This window comes from Thermobia domestica, chromosome 14, assembly GCF_964235325.1.
Source record: "Thermobia domestica chromosome 14, izTheDome1.hap1.1, whole genome shotgun sequence".
Lineage (NCBI taxonomy): Eukaryota > Metazoa > Arthropoda > Insecta > Zygentoma > Lepismatidae > Thermobia > Thermobia domestica.
The window spans coordinates 159,917,256-159,943,021 of NC_137467.1; positions in this window are offsets into that span (position 1 = coordinate 159,917,256).

Genomic DNA, 25,766 nt, shown 5'->3' on the forward strand with positions numbered 1-25,766 from the left:
TCAACTAGCCATAACCGAAAGCTAAACATTAGTACTGTTAGATTATTTTCATCCTGAGAGCAAAATGAATCAATGTTGTTAAATGTTATCTATGTGAATCGCACTATAATGCATATTTTACGCCTGAATTTTTCATTTATGACAGTTACCGAGATCCTGTTTAGTCTTGTCTCATCTGAAAATTTCGAAATGAGACCGAGATCTAGATGGATGTTATTAAATGAAGACGAGAATGAGACTCAACATATCGTGACTTACTCTAGACGAGACAGAGATCGAGACACACATTTTTAGTCCGGAAGAGGACCGAGATTGTGACATACATTTAAAATTCGTGAGAACAGTGAAACAAACTTAGCTCAGTTTGTAAACTGTCGGTCTCGTCTTGAATATTGGCCAAAAAATATAAAAATTACGTTTAGTTAAAATTTGTGCACTATGTTACATATCAGGTTGGGAAAAATTTATCCTTATTATTATCCATAGCCGTGAGTATATAACTACTAAAAAGAAAGCAAATATCACATTCATTTACGCGTTACGTCAAAAGTATTTAAAAACATAGTTTTGAGTTGGTATTAAATTTATTTTATAGTCTTTTCTGTCATTTTAATTACGAAGAAAGCATATTGCCAACACATTGAGAAACTTTGTAAAGAGCAACATCACAAAGTTTATATTTTTAACTGTTCAACAATATTTTTCTCACGCAGTGCAGGACTTACCAGAAAAAAATCCTTAAAAGTTATTGTTGTTTGCTAGAAACGTAGGTGTAAGCAAACATAAAAGATTCACAACCCTTTCCTGGCCAATTGGAAGTATAGTACCCGGCAAAGAACACTAAGTAGGTGAAGTGAACTTGATTGTTCTATTTGTTTATCTTTATATTTCAGCAGGTGTTGCGTAACATGAAAGTGATATCGTTATATCATTTTAAAAAAATTACACACGAGTCGGGTAAAACTCAAAGTAAAATCTTTAGATCGGGCGTGTAGGAACAGAAATTTTTGAATAGGAAAAGCCAACATCATGGGTGAAGAAACAGAATGAAATTAAACCAGAGAATTTGTTAGAGCCATTAACCAACATTTTACATTTAAAATGTGTAACTAAAGTGTACAGTATATTAATACATTATTTCTGAAGCACGTTTATACTAAGCGATAAAAAGCGATCATTATCTTTGTTTCTCTCTTTTAAATCTACGTGGACTGTAGTTTGAGACACAATTCTTGTGAATTACAGATTCTGTGTAGCAGAAATTCTCAGTACTACAGAGTGTCACTACCTTATAAAAATTATAGATTCCAGATTCCATTATTAGAATTTTATTTTTATTATAAAACGATTGGGTGCGTCACTCTGTCATCGGGTTCAGTAAAGTGCTTTGTCCGCCGAAAAACATTGTTAACCAGTGCTTTAACCAATATTTCAAAATTATTTTCTTGGTTAAAGAATTTCAGAGGAACTTCACTTGAACCAAATTAAATAGGGGTTATATAAGAACTAAGAAAAAATATTATTACTTAATTGTTTAATAGACTTTTCAACATCCACGTTTACCTTGTAATATCCTTAATATTCTCTTTAATTCAATAGTTGTTGTAGTTCGGAACAGATACACGAAAGTAAAAGGTATAGCTACACTCTCCGTTTGGTTAAGGAACAAGAGCTTTATACTTCCATGACCTCGGTATTGACAAGAGCTTAAGTACATTAAGATAATGCGTCTTGTTTTCTGTGATGAACGCAAAAGTAAAAGAAGAATGTAAAGGATAATAAATTAAAAAATGCAAACTTTAAATTTCGGTTCGGATAATTACCCTGTTAGTGTTATCTATTTCATTATGTGGTATATGGGATTAAATTATACTTGTTTCAGAGGAAGTTATAAATTTGACACTCAATCATTTTTTCCCACGGTCTATTTCTTCAGGTTTCTTACAATGTAAGTATAAATTACGAGATATTATATACAGGGTGCGGAAGCTATTTGAGAACACATAGTTATTATTATTATTAATGGTGTTTATTTTAATCTCCAATATTTCCTGTATTATTATATTTCATCTTTCCTTCTACCTTTACTGCTTCCATCTCATCAAACATAATTCTATGTTCTTTTTTGACGTAATGTCCCAACACAGCCGACTTCTGTATATAACACTATTTATAGACTGTGTTATAATTCTTCATACTTTTTTGAAAGGTTCGCCAAGTCTATTCCATAAAACATCTTTTTCATTCTCAGATTTCAGACTAGTATCCTATCTTTAACTTCCCTAGGCCCTAGGTATTTTATATCTTAAGGGGTGTAGCAATTATAACAGTTACCGGTAATAAGCTTATGTGCAAACAACTTTCAAGGAAAGAGGAAGGAACATCACAAGTTTTGGGTGGAAACACACTTATTGGTAACTGAAGATATAATAGCAAACTTCCAGGTTCACCCTTAATATTTATTGGTGGAGATAGGGACGGGCTTCGGGAGACTAACCTTTCCCTAAGTTTATCCAAATTGGGGTTAACATGATCTCGGGGACACAAAGTTCTTATTTTTCTTGATACATGTTAAGTATACCTGAAAATTATAACAAAAAGGAGGAGTCAGCACTCGTAATCGTAATGGTATAATTGTTAATTAATACACAATTCTGTATTCTACAAATGCGTATATTATGATGGACCCACCAAGCCTGTGTAAAGTTTTACCAAAGGCTAGGGACTCATACTGTAGTGGTTTGCATGAACGCAACGTACAATTTCCATTTTAGATAGTGATAATCGACACAGCAATTATAATTGCTTGTTACTTTATCTGCGCTGCATTGCAATTAGGAAATCTTGAGAATGCCAATGTGGAATGAAACCCTTAATCTTTTTAGGGGAAGGTCGTCTGGTATCGGACACCTTAGCCTTTTCTAGTTTTTCAGACTGAAAAATACCTATATCAAATTACTTAGTGCACAAAGTGATATCTTGGTACCTTATACAGAAGATGTTAAAGGTGATTTGACAGGTAAAAACTAATAATGTATGTGTTTGTAAAAAATCAAAGGTAAGACAAAATAGCGTTCTTAAAAAGTGGAGGATGGTATCGGATAAACATAAAACTACAGAGAATTGATCTTTTTGAGGTAATTTAATAACAGAACAAATTGCAAATATTAGCTGTTTGCTTACAGGGGTTCTTACACAAAAAATACAATTTTATTACGGTTAGTAATACAGCCTAAAATAAAAGTAAAAATAGATCTTATAATTCTTAGTCTCATCAAGAGTTGTTATTTTTATTCTGACACAAATCACAATGATAAAACAGTCTGCCTTCAAAATTTGCACATTGTTCATTGACCAAATCCTTACATGTATTGCCCTGAATCCAATCATCAAAAGACTCCCCGAAGATTATAATGTTAATTTTTCAGCAAGTTTGTAAACTAGTTTTAAAAAATTCTGTTATTCTTAGTGGCATTAGACTACTTAACTATACAAAGCCTTTACACGATTGTATAGTATTTTTTCTTGGTCACGTTCTACTAAATGTGTCTTTGTTATCCGAGCAGCGAGGCTTAGCTGTTGTCTCCTTCCCTTCCGACAGTTTTTCGACACGATCTTCTAAGTACTCTAAGGAACACCATATCTATCACTGGCCGCACGTGCTTCTTTGGAAATAACTTTGCCCATGGCAAACTTCATATTTTCTTCACTCAAATTGCCACCTATTTTCCTTCTGGTTTCTTGAAAAACCAGAAACCATTAAAAAACGCCAAGTTTACTTACCAGTGTTTTGTCCGATACCACCCGATTCCATTTTGTTCGATACCAGCCAAAAGACTTGCAACTTATGAATGACTAACTACCGGCTTGTAACAACACAAATGCAATTATACGCCTAAATTATACTATATATATACCTTAATAAATGCTGTGATAGCAATAATATATCAATACATTTACATTATGACAATTTGCAGCCACACAAACCTATCTCCATGCAACTGATTACTCGCAAAAATACAAAAATCTTGAAACACGACATACACAGTTCATGGACAAATCCATTATGGCGTGGGTTTGGTTAATTCATTCCGATCAACTAAATGTATGCTTGACAGGTACCGCCTTAAGCAGGAAATAACGAAAACTGCTATTGTCCGATACCACCCGCTGTCCGATACCACACGACTGTCCTCTATTTTCTTGTTCTTTAGATAGGAGACGAATATTGTCTACGTAGGCTTTTTCTAAATACAGAGAATCCCTAATCTCACAGTTCATTTTTTTTGAGACAGTTAAATTGCTCAGTATAAATTTCTTTCTTTATTGTTTTGAATAGACCCCTTAAATTTCAAGACTAAAAATACGGGACACTTTATTTTTGAATATTTACAGCATACTCATAGTCATGTACTTTCTGTTATTCAAACATAATTGAATAAAGATCAACACTCACCAAAGTGATAGAAAAATTATTCTTATTTGTTAAAAACAGAAGACTAAGAAATGCCGGATTTTTAAAATTTCTCATGAACGATATTATGTTAATTTTTGAATAAAATCGGGAAAATTGGATTTTTTAACAATTTTGGAGGAGACAGATTATAGAATCCTTGAATTTCTCGGGTAAACAGGGACGTCTGAAACATTAACATCCCTAGGTTTGAAACATTATCGCCACATCAATATTTAAAATGGATTGTTTTGAAGAAAGAGATCCGCATTTGATTGCAATGACAATGAAACTTTCTTTTAACCTTGTAAGTAGGAACACAATACTGATGCGGAACGAAAACGTGCATGGTGTTCTTCGCAGTAACAGAGAAAAAAAAATCACACATTTTTAGAAGTACTTCTTGCGTGAATTTTGTGTGATCCGGCCGCTGTAATTATAAGTAAGACAGGACTGGACAAAAGTACATTTTCCAAAGTGCTAAGTAAGTTGGTGGAAAATATCCAAAAAACTGAACGTATAAGACTCTCTGTTGAAATTGAGAAGAATATATATATATATATATATATATATATATATATATATATATATATATATATATATATATATATATATATATATTTGGAAAATGGAAGTAAAGCAGAGTTCGAATAAGACTTACAAAATGGATAGTTGGAGGTATTGACAGGGACACACAGAATATTTTTATGATATTAGTTGAAAATAGGGATGTTGCTACTTTGGAGAATGCAATTGCCTACAATGTCTAAGACTAAGAACTAAGATTTGAAAAAAAATTAAAAAAGCTGATTGCAGGAGAAGGTATAGCTGGCTGGCTTGTTTAGGATACCAGCACGATACTGTTAACCAATAATAACAGTATTGAGCGTAATCAATAATAAAAAGTCAACACATACCAGAGTATAGAGGGACATTGGACTCAAGTAAAGCGTAAGAAAGGACTGCGAACTGGGTGAATTACCATAATTATCGCAGAATCGTTTCTATATGAGTACGTATGGTGCAGCAAGGTTCCAAAACCTAAACATAAATGGAATGTAGGAAAAGAATATCCGTCACTTGGTAAAATGACCGTCTAGCTCTGAACTGTGGCAGAAAAATGACCCCAATATTTCATAAACAAAATCATTAGATCATTTTTCGAGAAAATTGACATGTATTACAGGGTCGTATCCAGAAGTAGCAGGACTGATTTATTTTTAAATTATTGAACATTTTGGTACATCGACTTAATACTCTTCAAAATAGGCCCTTGGGCATTCGCACACTTCTGGTAGCGAGTTTTCCAGTTCGCGAAGTTCTTCTGTAAGTCGTTCTCCGGGATGCCGTTCAGCGCCGTCGTCGTCTCCGCTTAGACCGCTTCCACCGAGTATAAACGATGCCCCTTGAGCTGCCTCTTGATACAGGGGAATATGAAGAAGTCCGGTGGTGCTACATCAGGGCTGTGGGGGTGAGGCACCGTGGAAACGCCGAATTTGGTCAGGAGATCCCTCACAATCCACGCGCCGTGGCACCGCGCGTTGTCATAGTGGAGCTTCAATTTCCCCAAAAGGTCTGGTCGCACGCGTGTGATCCGATTTCTCAGCCGTGTTAGCACTTCCACGTAAAATCTTGCATTTACACTCTGTCCGGAAGGTACAAACTCCTTATGGACAATGCCACGTCGGTCAAAAAATGCAATCAACATCGATTTCACTTTCGATTTCGACATTCTGGCCTCCTTTGTACGGGGTGATTGTGCGGCTCATTGTATCCTCCTTGTAGGCCCGCGTAAGCATGTCCTTGGTTTCGGTCGCTGATTTTCCCAGTTTGACGCAAAACTTGATTACGTACCGCGGCTCCAAATTTCGCTCCATCGCAACTAACAACGAGACGTCACAACAGTGGGTCACTAACACAGTGGTCCACACTCAACTAAAGCACGCAGGCGACTGCCGCCGGTCGACACCTGTTCCAAAGGCTCCCTTCCATACCATCTGGCCTTGCAGCCCCCTACATTGCTCCGCGCGCGCGGAAAAAGTCAGTCCTACTATTTTTGGATATTACTCTGTATTTTCATTCTACCGTAAATTACCTTAATTTTGAGGATAGTAAAAAAATTCGAACATTCTACCTAGGAAATCTTATAAAAGTTCTTAAGTTTAAAACTTGGTCTTGATTTGTTAGACAGTGTGGCCTCTAGGAGACTGAACATATTTGCATCCGAACTGACGGACGGATATTCAAGGGCCGTTTTTTTTTTTTTTTTTACATGAAAGTGCATAAAAAGTGTAAATCCGTAGAAATTTCGATTTCGACTTTTTTTCACAATTACCGTACTTTCTTCTTTCCTATTGTGGCTCCAAGGAATAATAATTCTACATATGTTTCAATGTTTAGAAAAATTCCGATCATAAGTGGGAAATGAGAATGATTTATATCATATCCAAACTTCTCTTTGTACACAGTGAAAAATGATGGTGTTAATTCAACACAGTGACTCCATGTTACTATAGTGGTGTTAAATTTTGTCACATTCATTGCGTTATTTCAACTCCACCACACTTTGGAGTATGCTGCTAATATAGTAATAGTTAAAGAATCACATTGACTTGATGAATCATGAACTAACATTTTAGTAACTGAGTACTAACAATACATACATATAAAAACTTTACCCCCCAAATGAGAATTAGACTTATATCTGCATCTGTGTGAGATATTGCAGAAATTCTCAAAGGTCCTTGTTCACCATATTAGCTGAGGTGTTCCTAAAACACGTTGGCTCACATTCTCTTCCAGTCTCCTCAAAACTTCCGTACCACAACGGAACGCCAAGAAAGCGAAAAAGCAATTAATTATTGCTATACTGATTATCTTAAACTAAGAGGGCGATTACAAATTGACTTGCTTGATCACAACGCATTTTTGCGATCAATTTCCCACAGGCAACGTTAAATGTATTTTTCTTCGGAATTTGTGTAATGACGTCAATGGTAAGATTTTACGATCTTGAAACTAACTTATCCGAATTTTAGAATAAAATTTCTGAATAAAAATGCTATCTATTTGCTGAATTTGTTTGCAGAGAATAAGCATTGTACCAAAAAACAAGCTTTCATTTGGGATTTGACTAACATAAATATGTTATTTACACGCAAAATAAAGTAGCAAACGTGTCCTAAAAGAAGAGAAAAATTTGCGAAACAATGTGATTGCAAAGGTTCGGGAGAACGATATTTAGTTGGCTTCGTTGTGTGTCATAAATTGATAGCAAAGATGCGTTGCGATCACATAAGTCAATATTTAATCTACCACTAGGACAGAAATTTTGCGTTGCATCGACGCAAATAGCTAGGAAATTACTTCCATGGTGTATATATACTTACAAATATCAATAAGAAATATCACAATATTTCACATTTCATAGACATTTGCGTCAACGCAACCCAAAGTTCAAATTTTAGTTTGCGATTATCAGCATAACAGTTCAAATTGCTTAATGCACTTCTCTGGGCTGCTCTGCGGACCTAAATTTTCAGAAGACTTGATACAAAATGATGCCCCATGACGAAAACGAGACGAGACACGAGACGAGAATGGACGTTTCGTGAAATGTCTCGTCTTGTGTCTCGAAAATGCGAACCGCTGGTGGGAAAGGCCACGATTGAAGCTGCCAGCGGTCATGCGGATTTCAAATGGAAAATCCCCTTTGTGAGAAAATATGTTGAAAAGGCTTCATAGAAATATGTCCTCTGTCTATTGAATGAAACAATCGTGATACATGGGATTCCAGGAATATCATTTTTAATCTCTTGTCCCAAATTTTCCTTGCTGTAAACTCAAGAATTCTCTTTTTTTATTTCTGGCTGGAATGATGACAAACAAAACAAAGGCAGGGAAGATTTTTACAAGCTCAAGAAACCAAACTACCGCCACCAGCCATTCAATTTGAAAACCGGGTAAGGTCTACACACATCACAGGCTGTAGTTGAAAGTTCTGGCTGAGGTGGCGGTATTCTTTTTGCTAAATGAACCGAAAACGGCAATTGAAGTACATCATCTTGCAACGAAAATTTTGTCTTCTCTCTTTCTCTCTCTCTCTCTCACACACACACATATATAAAAACACACCTTTACTATTTTGCCAATCGCTCGCTTACAGGAGTCATGTAAAATTCACCACTTTGTTTAGAAGACGGGCGAAGGACAAAGAAAGCAAAGATATTGTCGACAAACCCTTCAAATTGTTTGCTTTCAGCAGAAATATGATACTAACAATAACACTGGAGGTGAAGAGGTGTTACAAGGGGGCCTTCTTTTTGTTACGCGGAAATGTTTGATCTGACCAGAGGGCGAATTTGCCCTCTGCTTCCATGTTTAGAGGATGGGAATAATTCCCTTTCCTAATGAATAATATTCATTAAGACCTAAATTATCTTCAGAAATGATTTCTTACAGAAACATAAAACCTCTCGAACTTGATAAGTTTGAAGAACATTTGGTATAATATTCATGGAACTCCGTTGAAAGCAGAAAATATCATGAGAATGATCAACAATTCGAACATTGAAGAACATAATTAAGAGAAAAGAAATAGGATACATAAACCATATGTTTAACCTTGGTATAAAATGTATATCCTATATTTTTACTAATTCCTTACTCCCATGAAAGTAACCTGAGTAAGGTATTCTCTCCAAATTTTCAGATTGAAATCCTTTTATCCAGTACGATTTCGCCCCCTGACACAATACGATAAACAAATGCTGTTAAAATCCTTACACATGACCCTTCCGGGACTCAACCCGGGCCTTCAAGAAACCGATGGTGTATCGCAGCAGATCGCTCGGCTTGGTATGAAGATGTACGTTGTATGATTACGATTAGATCACGACAATACAAGAAACCTAAATCCAAAATGGCCACCCAAAAATCAATTTTTTAAGACCACTAGCTAATCTGGGTGTACTGTCATGAGTTTGTTACACAAACGGGGCAACCACCATATAGGGGCACACACCCGCGGATATGGGAACAGATTTGTACCATGGAGATGAAGACTAGCCTCAAGCATTCTTTCCTCCGATGTGTCGTTCAGCTCCCATTACTATGGCATTTTAAGTAGAGCTTACTGTGTAGTAACGTATAAAATTTCACTCAAATACTTTCCATTACTCAATAAAATTATTTGGTTCCAAGCTTTAAAAAAAATAATTGCAACAAATCTAAAAATGCTAAAATCAAAAGTAGTTTTTGAATTGGTATGGCTTAACACTGTGAAACTTAAAGGCTGGAATATATGAAATCAAAGTGTACACACAGACATCTATCTATCTATGTATCTATATCTATATCTATATCTATCTATCTATCTATCTATCTATCTATCTATCTATCTATCTATCTATCTATCTATCTATCTATCTATCTATCTATCTATACTAACAGTATAAAAAGTTATTGTTATTAAGAAACCTAAAGTTCGTCCTACGTTATCACTATATACTTAATATCACTATATGAATTATGTTAATAGGAAATTAGATTAAAAATGGTTTATTGTACTAAATTCAATAAGTAACGATAATAATAAAATAAAATAATGCAGTAATAAAAAGGCAGTAATAAAAACTGACACAAGAAGGTCCCGCAAGTTGTCGCTCAAATATGATTGTCACATAGCACATATGATAGAGCATAATGAGAAATGAACATAAGTAAAATGTAAGGTGCTATGGACCAGAAGGATAGGAGCTACGGAGATTCAAAATTTGAGTATCCAAGAAATTGTATCATGGAATTATGTACGTTTAAAGTAAATATCTTGAAAACTGTTAAAGGAATCGAAACAAAAGTTGCTCAATGTAATGAGAACAAAATGTCCTAACGAAAACCACAAACAGTGTTGCCATAGGTGGTGAAGTGTTGCCAACCCAGAAAAAATATTTTGTTTCAAATAGCACCAAATAAAAATGTGCACAGATTTAAATTGCACTTTTACCACTAAACATAACAGTGAAGTATAGTGGTGCAGTGTTGCCAACCCAGAATAAAAATATTTTGTTTCAAATAGCACCACATAAAAATGTGCACAGATTTAAATTGCATTTTTACCACTAAACATAACAGTGAAGTATAGTGGTGCAGTGTTGCACACTATTGGAGCTACGTGTGCTGAAAATGTTCAAATGAAAAGTCTGGTATATGGCAACAGATGGTAATAAAGGAATGTATTAGGAAAATGGCTCTGCATTACATTTCCGTAATCCCTGTGAATAAGCTTACAACTCGCAAAAGCGGACAACACCCGAAGAAAGAAACCTGTTTTCTAATTCTGTAAACTGCTTTTCCGGATTATACAGATTTAGTAGAATACTTTCTTGGTTTATGTCCTTCGTGTTGAGTGGAATATTCTTTTACTTCCTTTCCTAGAATCATATGATTATGTTAGTGAACACTGTAATATCAAATTCACATTGAAATTATAATTATTTTATTACTGGCTCAATTCGTTTTTGCCGTGGGGTCTAGAAGGCTAGGCCACCGATTTATTTGGGATCGCAAGTTCCATTCCCGCCACAAACATGTTTTTGTTGTAGTTTTCACCTTGCATTTCATTGTTATCTTTCTCTTTCATAATCGTTCAGATCTCACTTTACACTATATTCCCGTCCTATATAGCTTCGAAGCTAACACAGAACGTAAAAATGACATCATTCAATTTCGTTTTTCAAAGGCATCAATATTTTGTGACACTGCTGACTTTTTGCTGTGTTATACTATCAGTGTTATGCATTTGAACTAAATTGATAGTATGGGACCCAGATTCCTTTATTACCATCTGTTGCCACATATCAGACTTCTTCATGGTACTTTTTCAGCACACGTAGCTCCGACAGTATGCAACATTGTACCACTATACTTCACTGTTATGTTTAGTGATAATAGTGCATTTTAAATGTGTGCAAATTTGTAAAGTGCTATTTCATAAAAATATTTTATGCTGAGTTGGCAACACTGCTTCACCTATGGCAACACTGCTTGTATTTTTCGATAGGGCATTTTGTTCTCATTATATTGTGCAGCTTTACCTTAAACGTACATAATTCTATGATATAGGCCTAGCTTTTTGTATATACAAATTTTGAAGCTTCGTACCTCCTACCCTTCTAGTCCACAGAATCTTAAATTTTGCTCATTTTCATTTCTCATGATGTTCTATCAGATAAATACCAATTATGAAGCACTGCAGTCTACATTTTTAGTTAGCGAACCAAATGTAAAAAAGATATTTCTGAAGTTTAATTTTTAAACTTGTGTCCCTCTTAAATATTCCTGAACCCGACCCGGTATCGGCTGTTACCAATCAACTGCTAATAATCATAGCGTACTTTTTGAAATGTTTCCATACGTTCTTTGCATAAGGAAAAGTTTTCCGTATTATTTTTTCTTCGTCTTTGTTCCCTTGTGCTGTGGGCACTAGAGCAACTGCTACACTCGCTCCTTTGTAGTTACGCCACTGGATATGATATCTGTAAGATCTATATGATTCACTAAGGAACTATAGGAATTCGAGTTAATCACACATAAAAAAGCAAAAGGGAAATTCAGAAATATGAAATTTTACAAACGTCTTAGAGAGATATAAATATAGTTAAAAACTGGAAAAGGAATTACGTAATCTATTTTTATTCTTATATTCTAATAAACTAATTCTAAATCGAAACATTGCTAACTACGATTACGAAATAAAGCGAAAGGAGAAATATTTCTATTTAAAGAATTAAATCAGAAAAATCTCTCTACATGATCTAGATTCGAACCCATAACTGATGCATTCTAAAACCTGAGTTTTAGTAACTAAGCTAATAACTGCTTTGACAATAGAAGGTCTAACGATGCTTTTCACAGTTCAGGAGTTTACCATGACGTGTTTGCAGGACACTTTTGCAAATCTTAAATCTGTGCGTCAATCCGCCTCACTGTCTTTATTTAAGAATGGAAATGGGTTATCCTGAACATGAATATGTTTTGCTTTCGTAAAGCAAGGGCCATAATCAATGTAAATAAGATTATAATTATTATATTTAAAATACGCACCTATGTATTCAGAAAAAGGCAACACATATTTCCAAAAAGATATTTCAATAAAAATTAAGAAATAAGCAAGTTATAATAAAAAAGAGATTTCTGAAACCTTTACCACCAAATTCTAATTTCCGTTTTCGTAAACGTGGCGAACACTGAGCGAAATTTACTAACAAGGAGAAAGCAGACTTTGGTAAATGAACCATTGAAATTTGGCCATTTTTGCGAGATGGTAGTGCACATTTAAAGTGTTAATATTATAAACTGAGAGTGCTCAATTGCCATAAATAACGGAGAAAAAGATTCTTAAAGTTTTCGACTCTCAGCATGTATCGTAAGACACGTAATGTTAGTAAAGGGCGGCGTGGCAGAGTGAAGAGCAATTGCGCCCGTGTTCGATTCCCGCTGGAGTTAACTTTTTTTCTTTTGCTTCAACAAATAAAACAGCCATTTATATTTAGAAGTAAAATACTAATTCATCATATGTTTATAATGAATAAAACAATAGAAATGTTCAAATCAGTTTAAAATCTTTCAATGTTAGATTTTAATTTGCAACAAAATGTAATCTATTCGGTACATATATTGATATCCGGAGTTATAAATATTATGGTTACCACAATGGTTCTATAGAAATGTTCTTGACATCCTGTGTTTATATCTGTAGATAGCGTGCGAATTACAATCGGGATGAGGGGGAAATCCCCGGTCTTAATAATTTTGCATTCTCGAAAAAGGACAGTGAGGTGAACGAAATAATTCTCGCACATATTTAGGATTTATTAAAGTGCTCTGCGAACAGGTCGTGGTAAATTCCTGGAGTGAAAAATGCTAGTAGCAATTATTAAATCAATCGGTAGAATTCTGACTCTCCAATTCAAGGATTGTAAGTTCGAGTCTAGGTCAAGTAAAGTAGATTTTTTTCAAATTTAATTTTTGAAATGGAAAATGTTTCTTTCTCCCCTTTATCCTGTAATCCTAAATGGAGATGTTTGGACGCAGGAATACGTATATTGGAGTATAAAAAAAGCAATATTATTTTCGTGATTCCTTTCTCAATTTTTAACTATATTTTCACCTCTCTAGGACGTTCCTAAAAGTTCAGATTCATAGATCTCCATTTTGCTCTCTTACGTGTGTTTAATTCGGATGTTTTACTTCCTATAGTCTCTTAGTAAATCACATAAATCTTACAGATCTTGTATCTATTTCCTTTTTTTCTCTCTACATTGTGTCTGGAAAACATTCTCTCTACATGTTTTAACAAATAGGCTACAGAGGCAATTTTAAAAACTAAGATGATCTACGCTATCAGTGATAGATGTTGTGGTGTTTAACTTAACATATATGAGAATAAAGTTAAAAAAAACTGAAAATACGAATCTTTTCAGAGATGACAGTGCACTCATGCTTCAAATCTATGCCTTTACTCGTTATACCTACGTTAATTCCTTAGCCAAATAAAATGCTTCAAAATTAATAACAAATTCTTATGTAACCATCCTTTCCTTGGAGTACTTCGCAGTTACATACAATTCACTGGGATGTAAATGCACTTTTGGCGAGGAGGATACAAGCTCTAAGAATAGTGCGTATACTTGTGATGAAACTCATGATAAAGCGAAATGATTGCGCACCCACAGTTTTTCAGCTACTGTGCAGCTTTCGCGATCAGGAAATAACAAAAACAAATATATATTTGATTTTACATTCTAGTGAAACAGTCGAGGGGCGTCATTTAGGAGGATAAGAAGTCGAAATCCCCCCCAAGAGTTTGAGTAATAAATATACGTTAATCGATTTTATACTAATATACTAGTACAAGACGTGAAAGTCTTTTTCCGGTGGTACTCTCGTCCGCTCAAAGTCTGAAATGACGCTCCTGGAGCAGTCGAACATTTAAACATACATATGCATATGTAGGCGTGGCGCTTGAATCAAATAGTAGAAGGTCGCTACGCTCGCACTTCTTTCTTTATTTCACATTCAAAATCTTAGAAGTACTTGTAAAGTTATATGTAGTTTCTGGTACTTTGTTTTGTATTTACCATTCTTGCAGTTTGCTCCGGAATTACAAATATGATGTCAATTGCGTGTTACCGGAGCTGGCAATATAATACAAAATTCTTTCGTACATGCCATTGCACTAAATGCAAATAAAACACATCAGTTTTATCGTGACTTTCAAATATAATATTCTTATGCCATACTGAAATATTTGGACCCTCTTATCATCACTTTTTTTCTTATATTTCTTCCTTAATAACACGATAATATTTAACATGATAATATTAGAAAATAAGCGTCTTAATACTTATAACTAAAGAGAGGCATATTGTGAAGAAAAATACGAAAATAAGAAAATAAAAAGTTCAAAATATGATAGAGTATCAAAGGTTAATTATATGCTATTAAAAGCTGAAATATATCTATACATCGACATATAGATATATACTATATAGACATGTGTAAGAGTAGAAATAACTGACCCATCGCCCAGGCCATAGTGCTATAGGAAGAAACGTGAAATTTGAACAGAATATTCCCTTGTCAAGAGATAAGAAAGTAAACGTGATGAAAGGAAGTCGTGTCAAGTATCAAGTTTCTCACAAATCCGTTAAGTTCGAGAGATGAATCTTGGCACATGAACTCGTCCATAAAATAAAAGAGCATGTGATTTTGTAAATCTCATTCAGAAAAGAGGAAAGAGATGACATTTCTGTAATATTGAAATTTTTCTTTATTTATTCAGATAGTTACGAAATTGAGGATTTGCAAAAGTTGAGGAGAAATTCGGTTTATAAATCCTTACTTGAAAGTAAGGCAATAAGCATTTTATCGTACTCAAAAATTCGGTTCCTAAAGAAGAAAATTTCCAAAATATTGAAGTTCATTATTTTTTATTCAGTAAATGGCCAATGTGAGTATTTGCTTAAATGGGAGCTGTGACATTTGTCATATAAATTCTTAAGTAAAAATGATTGTTCCCGCATATTCGAAAATTTTGCCCTTATTGGGGAAATTTCCAAAATATTCAAAATTATCTTTCTTCATTCAGAAAAGGGCAAATGTGGGCATTTCTTAATGGCTGTTAGGGTATGTATACCAATACCTAGAACTCCCTACGTACATAAACGTCGGAGCATAAGAGAATATGAGACGACGAAGCATGAGAAGTGGTAACGAATGGATGTTATTCAGTGAAAAGCAGCAGGGCCGTAAACTAGAGCAGAAATGGAAAAAAGCGTTACAATATACTCCTGAAAGAGGAAGAACGTACTTAGATCGAGAGAGAACTGACACATGGGCGCAATGAACAACAATGTTTTCAGGATTTTATAAGAAACTTTCAGCCAAAATGAAGGAACTATTTTCCGAGAAGCATTACAACACTATGGAAGCCATTGTCCGTGCTATATCGTAGTTCCTGTGGAGCAGCGACAAAGATTGATGCGCTGACAATGCATGACGCCTTCCGCACTTGTGACAGAATTCGACAGAGAGGAAGACCAATACATGAAAGAATGTAACAGGTATTCATTTGTGCATGCTGTCTTCCTATTACTGATCCATCTCTTGTATATATTTGAAAATAATATAGGATGAGGTTATAAAAGGAATTTGCCTAACCCGGTTGACATAATCTTGTCAAAAATCAAATTGAGGAATAAATTGATCATTCCTAGAAATGGACTACTCTCTGCATCGAAGATTGAATGTGTGAAAATCATTTCCAGAAGATCGAGGTATCGATACGTAAGGTTAATTGAAAGTGAGGTCCAAATGATGTCAACGTAAGATCGATCGTGCGTGACGTCAAATTATTGTGAGGTAAGTTCGAGGGAGCCTGATGTCATGCTAGTGAAGTGAGTGTGATCAAAGTAGTGATGTCAACGTGAGATTGAGTGAGCGTGACGTCGGAGTGTAAAATTGAACTTGCGTGATGTTAGATTGGCGGTGTGAGGTTGAGTAAGTATCAGGTCGAAATGATGTCAAATGAGATTCAATTAGGTTAGTCCAAACTGAGCATCTTTGTTTATTACAGTGAGTTCTTTCTTTTAAAAAAAAAAATCTTACAGACTTCTATAAATAGTTTTTGCTTCCTTATCAACCGCTTATTAGTATACTTCTAAATTTATAATTCCTCCCAAATATTATTTTATTATTATTATTATTATTATTATTATTATTATTATTATTATTATTATTATTATTATTATTATTATTATTATTATTATTATTTAATATAGATATGTGTAAGGGTGTAATATGCGTGTATACTGATGCTCTCATCTAACCGTCTGATTTAGCCTATACGACATAGTGTGGGAGGTCTTTGCTTTTTATCTGTAAGTACGATCTTCGTTTGCTTTTCGTATGTTAAAAGTCCCGTAACCTGAAAAATTCATCGCGAAGAACAACTTAATTTGCACTCCACTGATAATACTGTAACAGAACATTCTAGAAATTGTCTAAAATGAAGTATACAGGGGCGGCTTTAGGATTTCAATATTGGGCAGGCCTGCTCTTTCGCTTATGTATACGTATATATGCAGTGGCGAAGCGTAATCCCACAAGTAAGACAGGCCCGACAAACTAATAACACAAGTAACATTTAATGTATAATAAAATGTTCAAATTACTGTCATAATTCTATTTTCCTTATTGATTTAAACAAAACTGATTACCTAATCTATTTATTTTAAGGAACTTCCTTAGTTATGTTTTTTACAGTGTTTAGAATTGAATTTATGTGTATGTATGCATTTAAGAAAGAATGAATATATAAGCAAAAGTAGACGAAAAGTTATTATTATTATTATTATTATTATTATTATTATTATTATTATTATTATTATTATTATTATTATTATTATTATTATTATTATTATTTTTAAAGTAGGTACATCATTTTATTTTCATTTACATTATTTGTGTATATTTTTTTATTTTTTTTAGATTGAAAATTGTTAATTTTAATTTTAATCAACTTTACACAAAATGACGATCTTAACTAATTTAAACTAACAATTAATTAACTTAAACAATTAAGTAAATATCATGTTTAAACATCTGATAATAGTAAAACAAATCTATTTCATCACACATCTCTACACCTAGCACTCCATTTTCGACAACGACAAACACATTCAATGTTACCAGAACACAGAACAGGAACTGGAGACCACAGTTTAGCACTATAAATTTTAAAAAAGAAAGAAGTCCGTCTAAGTTCAATATCTTAGGCAAATCTTTTCGGAATTAGTGATAAAAAATTGAAATAAGAATGTAATACCAGCGAAGAAATATAAAGGGGAATAGAACGGATTTTCTAAATAAACTTAGAAAAACAAATCGCTGTCCATCACCATGTTTATACTACTTATTTTAAGTAAAAAAATTTCATCCAACTCTTGTACTGATGGGTAGGATTTTAAAATGCTGACTGCATTTCCTCTCTGTATTGCTAGGCTTATTCGTTGTATTAAATAGTGTTTGCTTCTTGGGTCGCCTGACTTCTTAATTAAAGTTGATCCTAACTCATTCAAAAATTCACTGGCGTCTTTGCTAAAACCCCCCATCGTTTCTGTAGCAAAGGCAAAAAAAAAAAAAAAAAAAAAAAAGATCTTTCATTCTGGAGTACTTTGTATGTTTACGTTTAGCGGCTTCTTCTGTTGCATTTCCTGCTTCCTCACAGGTGAGTGTTATGTATGAAGGAGCGAAAGTATCAACACATGTTACATCCCATAGAAGACTATGGCCCTTTTTCCAAGGGATTAAAGTTACTCCGTCCGGTCTTTTACCATCATTGCGATACGATCCTTGTGGCTCAATGATACTAGGAACATCGATGCTGGCGAGTGCTCGTTTGATTATTTGGTTTAATTCCGTATGACGTGTGATTCTACCCCCACTTCTAATGCAGCTCAAAGCATGTAAACCTTTCTCGTCCACTCGATCTTGACACGCACATGTGAGTGGGTGGCAAACATTTAGTCCCAAGCGTAATGCTACACATATTTTGAAAATATTATCGTCTAAAAAAGTTCCGATGTTTTTTGAAGGTGTAGCTTGTAACCAGGCTCCAGACTTTTTTTTCTGAAGTGCTTTTAGGCGAGCAACGTCAAAATTATTTTGTGAAATTACCTCCTTCCCAGCTATCTCGTTTAGTAGGATTTCATCCCATTTTCTTTGTGATTCCTTGGCCTCCGGAATGGTATTATTATAGATGTCTTTCCATAATTCCAATGCTTTTGACAGATGAGGGATTGGCACTTCGTCAACTGAAATTTTCAAAATGTTGGAGACAAGTGACAACACCCCACAGCAAGAAGACAGAAACTCAGGAAGGCTCAAATCGGATGCTATTCGAATACTTAAACCACCGAATCGTATTGGTAAACTTGCCTGAGCCCATTGACTTTAATTTAAAACTTGATTTATTATTGTTTGTAAAGATGTTTTCAGCGAGTTATCCAACTGAAGAATTTTTGATGGAAGAAGCCATGTGGGAGTGGTTCGCAAAAAGTAAGTTAATTTGGGGACACCTAGACATATTTTTTAGGAGAAAGAAGGCTATATGTGATGGCAGTCCTTTTAATCTGTGTGTTATCATTTTTAAACTGTTCAAATGGTCTTCAAAATAACTTTCATAGCTATCTTCAAGTAGTGGTGTTTATAATAACGATAGCTCGTGAGCTTGTGTTGCCCAAATTCCAGGCAACAAATTCTGAAAGTGGGCTTCTATAATTGGACCTGATTTACCCGACGTGAAAAACAGTTCGCATTTAGAAGGATTAACTTGCATACCTATCTTCTTAGATTTTGTCAATAAGAACCTTAGATCTTGTATAACCATATCTGGTGAGCCCCCTAATGTGCCATCGTCTAAATAAAATAGATTTGTTTCAGAAGAAAGCAAACGCACTATTGGGTGAATTGCTAAGCTAAAAATCATTGGTCCAGCAGGGTCACCTTGTTAGCATCCTACTTGGGATGAAATAGTTCTATTTCCATAGAATAACAATGATGGGCTAGAATAGCTCTGCCAGAAATATGGATATAGTTGAGGTAGAATTAGTTTCACTTCCTTTGACATGGAGTCTCTTTCGACTGCGTTAAAAGCATTTTTGTAATCTATTTTGAGGACTACCTTGTTCGAATCTTTATTTGCTTTTGTGAACGTTCTGGTAGCGTGGATAATGGCCTCATTGCTCTTTTTTGTGGTAAATCCCAATTGATGAGGTTGTAAATAGTTAGTACAACGATCGTAGACCAATGAAACAGCAAACTTTGAAGCCAATCTTCTAAAAACACAACCTACTACTATTGGCCTGATTCCACCATCTTTCTTTCGTAAGGCATATAAATTAGCTCCGTAAAAATATTTACATATATCCGGATTTGCCTTTCCATTTAAAATTAGATTTGTCATTCTAGTTATTGAATTTAGTAAAATGAGCGCTGAATTACCTGCTGATTTGAACGTTAGGTCTTTTAAATTTTGAGGCGACAGTCCGTCTATCCCTGAAGCTGAACCGCAGGGAAAACTATGGATGGCTTTTAATACATCATGCTCATTAACTTTTAAGCATGGGTGTAATTCATTTGGAGGATCTGGCATTATTTGAACTCTTGATGGTGATAGATGTTTTCCTTGCAGGAGTATAGGTTTCCTCATTTGCAGGAGCCAAGGTATCATCTGAAGCTAGTAATCTCAAAGCCCCTTTTGTATCAAATCCAGAAATTTTGGATATTATCCTGTTTGTTAAATCAAAACTACGTTTTCTACTAGGAGCGGGAGGAGTGTCCATAGAGGAGGTTTCGTTTAGATTTTATGATGTTTGTGACAGATGTTGAGCTACGATTTCTGGGTAGACATAAATTGTGAAAAGAGAATAATAATAATTTCTTCCACGAGACAAAATCATTCTTGTCGATGCATTCCTCTACTACAGATGAGAGTTTTCTTGCTGCTTCGTTTCTAGCTCCTCTTGGGATTCGTTTAATCAGCCAAGTGCTTGATTTTAATTTAGTGAGCTCTTGAACAAAATCCTCGGTATTGGTTCTAGGTATTTCCTGTGTGCCATGTTTTCTTGTCTTATGTATGCTCAAACCCTTTTTTGTTGGAAATTCCTTGCCACATTCCGAACATGTTTGAGCTTCGATTTTAATTGACAAAGGTATGTTTTGCGAAAAAATCACAGTATTATTATCCATATGAAACAACAAAGGTACAGATATTTCGTTGAAAGAATGTTCATTGTTAGAAAGTTTTGAAAAATTTAACGTTAGCACACTAACCTAATTCTACATTTTCGATTATGACACTTCAACCGATCAAAAAAATTAAAAACAGATTTCACAAAAATGATCTCGAAGACTTCAAAGATATTTCGCGTCACATTCCACACATTCAAAAAACCTGCTCCCTCACTTTATGTAAAATTTGTTGCTTATATTCTATTATTATTATTATTATTATTATTATTATTATTATTATTATTATTATTATTATTATTATTATTATTATTATTATTATTATTATTATTATTATTATTATTATTATTGGCAGGAAGAGTCACGAAAGAATATACATGCCGATGTAGTCTTAAGTTAATACTAGTCTGTGGTTGCTAAGAAAAACAAGATGTATGAAAGATTATGGATATACGTCGAGAGGACAAAATTAGGATATATGTCGTAAGGAGAAAGAGAAGAAAGATTATATAAGTACATGAATTGAGAAAGGTTCAAAGGAGATTATTGGTAAAAGATTAAAGAACAAAGTTACGAATTAAAGTAAGAGTAAAGATTCCATATTTACATAACAGGGAACATATGTGTTTTGATTACTGGTGCATTACGATTCAGGTTAGTTTATGGTAAAGTATAATCAAGCCAAATATCCTCCTAGAAATAATATCATTTCATTTTAAAGTTAACAAATGGCGCAGTCGAATCCTAAGAATTCTATGCTCTGAAGTTGGTGGGAACAGATACAGAATGTGGTTGACACAAAAGTTAAAAGTTGGATTGTACAAGAATTTCAACATCTAGATAAGGAAATAACTTTATTAAAAGAGGAAATATATATGCTAAAACGACAACTAAAGTGTAAGCAGGCAGATACAGCGACTGAACAGAAATATAATGACTATCTAACTACATCGTCAAGCATCAGTGAAGTGTGTAAGTCCTGTACAAGATGTAAACGAGTTCACAAAAATAAGGATTGTCCAGCTAAATCCAAACGATGTTTCAGATGCCTTTTTATAGGTCATTATGCGAGGGCATGTTTTGCAAAAAGGTTGAACCCCAAGATTAAATGGAAACATACACGCCAGAACTTGGAAGTACCAAATGTTGCTCAGGAAGAGCTTAGGCCTAATCGAACCAAGTTAAACACAGACATTACAAAAGGAAAGCCAGCCTGCAATCAAGTTCTATTTTCAGTAGTCACAGCGCACTCTAAACAAAAATCTACTAATGTGAGTGGCGTGTTGTCATCAGCAAATTTGAGAAGTGATCAAATCGAAGAAGCGGAGGAGAAGATGCAGAAAAAAGTGCAGGAAGTGAAGCAGAAGTGCGGTAAGGTTAAAGCGAACATTCCTAGGAGGAAGCTTAGATCAAACGAGACAATTTGGGATAATAACTCTAACTGGAAAGGCGGGCAGGAGAAAGAAGATGATGAATGCATAGTTTCAAGGATTGCCAGGGATACACCTATCAGGGTTGCCAGTGGTATACTTCGGAAGAAGAAAATCGTATTAATGTCTACATTTATGTAGTGTTTTGGAAAGTGGCACTCAGAAGATAGAGCTAAAAGAAAGGATTAGAAACAGACAAAAGGTTCATTTATGAATTGTTGTTGAAGTTTTGGAAAAGAAAATAAAAAATATAAAGGGGGAGGGTGTTGGCAGGAAGAGTCACGAAAGAATATACATGCTGATGTAGTCTTAAGTTAATACTAGTCTGTGGTTGCTAAGAAAAACAAGATGTATGAAAGATTATGGATATATGCCGAGAGGACAAAGATTAGGATATATGTCGTAAGGACAAAGAGAAGAAAGATTATATAAGTATATGAATTGAGAAAGATTCAAAGGAGATTATTGCTAAAAGATTAAAGAACAAAGTTACGAATTAAAGTAAGAATGAAGATTCCATATTTACATAAGAGTGAACATATGTGGTTTGATTACTGGTGCATTACGATTCAGATTAGTTTAAGGTAAAGTATAACCAAACCAAACATCATCTTAGAAATAATATCATTTCATTTTAAAGGTAACAATTATTATTATTATTATTATTATTATTATTATTATTATTATTATTATTATTATTATTATTATTATTAAACAGATATTTACATGAGGAAAACACGCAATATGTATTAATGAAATAGTCCCATTTAGATCCACTACAAATATTTTGAAGTGTAGTTCATATTTTGTTCTGTCTGAAATTTGCAGGGGCATGAGGGGAAGGTTCTCCTCACTTACTGTTTTCATTTCCTGCATATTTGAAAATGGAGAGAGAGAAAAAGTAAGTACATTCTTACAGTTAGCTGTCAAATTTCTTGAATAAACGTTTGTTACTTTCATCTCTCACTTTAAAATAAATGCAATACAGCATTTAGTTAATGCATTATGATAATGACCACTAGAAACGTTAATGCTCAGAAGTAATTTTATTTGAATCAACGCAAGATATTTAATATTGCATTCTATGGAGTGGCGGTGGATTTCGATCTTAAGCACTCACTGAAATTTTATCGCAACTTTTATTGTTTTAGATATATATATAACAGAATTTTAACATTTCCACATTTTCACATTTTATTGTTATATATATATATATATATATATATATATATATATATATATATATATAACACAATTTTCACATTTCCAGGAATAAAGTTAAAAAAGCCCCAAAATTAAATCGTGAATATCCCACTGATATTATGAAATAGAAAACTTAAATTACACACAAATAATTTTATCCTGTACGGTAGCGTTTGTTAAATTTATAAAAATGTTTAATGTATCAGACTTATATTCTATATGCTATTATGGACCAGGCCCAATGTAGAAAACAAAACAACTATTCTGAATAATTCCTGAGAGTACATACCTAAATCAAACAAGTTAGCACTAATAGAAATACATAATTCTACACATAAACTTTTTACTCTTGTGTTAAGGAAATCATTTTATAACATATTAACATTGAAAGATGCCTTTAACGCTAAAACTAAACACCTAGAGGCAAGCTTCACATCTTCCCAACAATGCGTACAATCTCCAGTGATAATAGCTTCGCTCCCTGAGCAGCATAGCTTGTAAACCAGTTTAGCGAGCTCGTGAGACTTAGATGGAAGGGAGTCCGAGTGCTTCCAACCTACTATTTTGTTACCCAAAAAAAAAATGAAATGAAATGTAGAAGTTTTGACTATATCTTATAATAAACAATGATAAAGAAATTATACGGTAGAAAACATAGTAGGCCCGACCTTAGAGCCTCATAGTACACTTCGCCAATGCATATATATATATACACATTTGAATTATTAATGCCAGTAGAAAATTATTTTTACAGTAGTGATTGATGCTATTTGTTAAATAATTATCTACCATTAAGATAAATAGTGGAAAATATATTTACTCTTCGTTGTATATTTTAGCGTTTATATATTTTTCAAAATTTTTGAGTACGCCCGTGCCTACCCGGCCTACCCGCTAAAACCACCACTGGAAGTATAGTTCATATGAATCTTTAGTTTGAATTGAACTGCTCGCGCTTTCACTTTTGGCGCATGTGGCCCATCCAATGCCAAGGGAATTATGTGGTGGATAAACACTGTATACGTAGTTTTTTTCGGTTTTTTCCGCTTCCTTCTACTTTCTTCATTCCGCCATTTTCTTCATTTGTTCTTATTATCACCGTCTCCTTAAGCCCAGCCGCATAACCATGGAACTTGAGATTTAAAGACTTCATGTTAAGTTCAATTTTGAGTTGCTTTAGTTTAAAACCTTTAGTTGGTGCTCTAGCTTTTTTTTAAGCATTGAATTAAAACTAACCCAAGGTTATTTTATTCGAAATAAACTATTGTATCGTCATATGCTCAACGGTTTATAAAACAATCTGAAAGCAGACACACGTACACGATATACTAGTAGAATTGATCTTCCTTCTGTTAGTAGTTACTTTCACAAGAAATGGCAGGATATTTGATCTTATAAGTATTTTTGAAATGTTATAGAAGGGTTAGTGTATGCTTAATCATTTGTAAGTATCAAATTTCGTGTAATACACTGTATTTGAATGTATGTTTGAAACCAGATTTGTGGTCATATTATATGTATTAAAAACGATGATCCCAATACGCATACTTTCATTAAAGAAGTTACGACACTACTCGTCGGGAGCTTACTATCGCACAACTTCTATCTATTCTTCCGATCATCTTCTCCATCATGTTTCACCCACATATACTGCACTGTAAATCCATCATACTAACAGGGCTTCACATGTATTCATCACTGTCCAGAGTAGCCCCTGGACAAGAAGATAACCAGCATTCTTCCTTTTAACAAATTGTTTGTGTTTGTCCTGTGAAGTGCACCTCACCATCATCTTTTTTCCTGCCCTAATGATTATGATCACAAGGTCATAATGTCCAAATGGATACTGCAATATTATGAAATAAAGATGTAATATAATAAAGTGCTATCTGTATAAAAGATATTCCAGATTTCCTCTTCATCCCATAGACCGCCCCAATCTCCTTTCTGCACCAGTACTTTCACCTCTCACCCCGGATAGAGGGCGTAACCCTCGCAAGGCAGCTAGCCTTTGGCTAGCAAAAAAAATATATCGCACTCATACTTTCCCAGAACTTTGCTTTGCTTTGCTCTGAAGCGCCACTAGAGTAATAAAAATGGAAATACTTTCCGAAACATTCTACCGTCATTTCCGTTTTTGGTTAAAGGAAAACGAAATTTTGCAAAAGCAATAGTTAGTCAATTTTGTGTAAGTTGAAGCAAAAGGATTCACGAAGCAAAACATAACATTTCTCAAGTAGGGAGAAAATAGAAGACAGGAAGAGAGAACATTGTTTTACTGCATGCCGCTTGCAAGCGTGTTTAAAATTTCCCCTTCCATTCTACAAGTACGCATGAGCGCTGGCAGAGTTAGAGAATTGTCATATGTC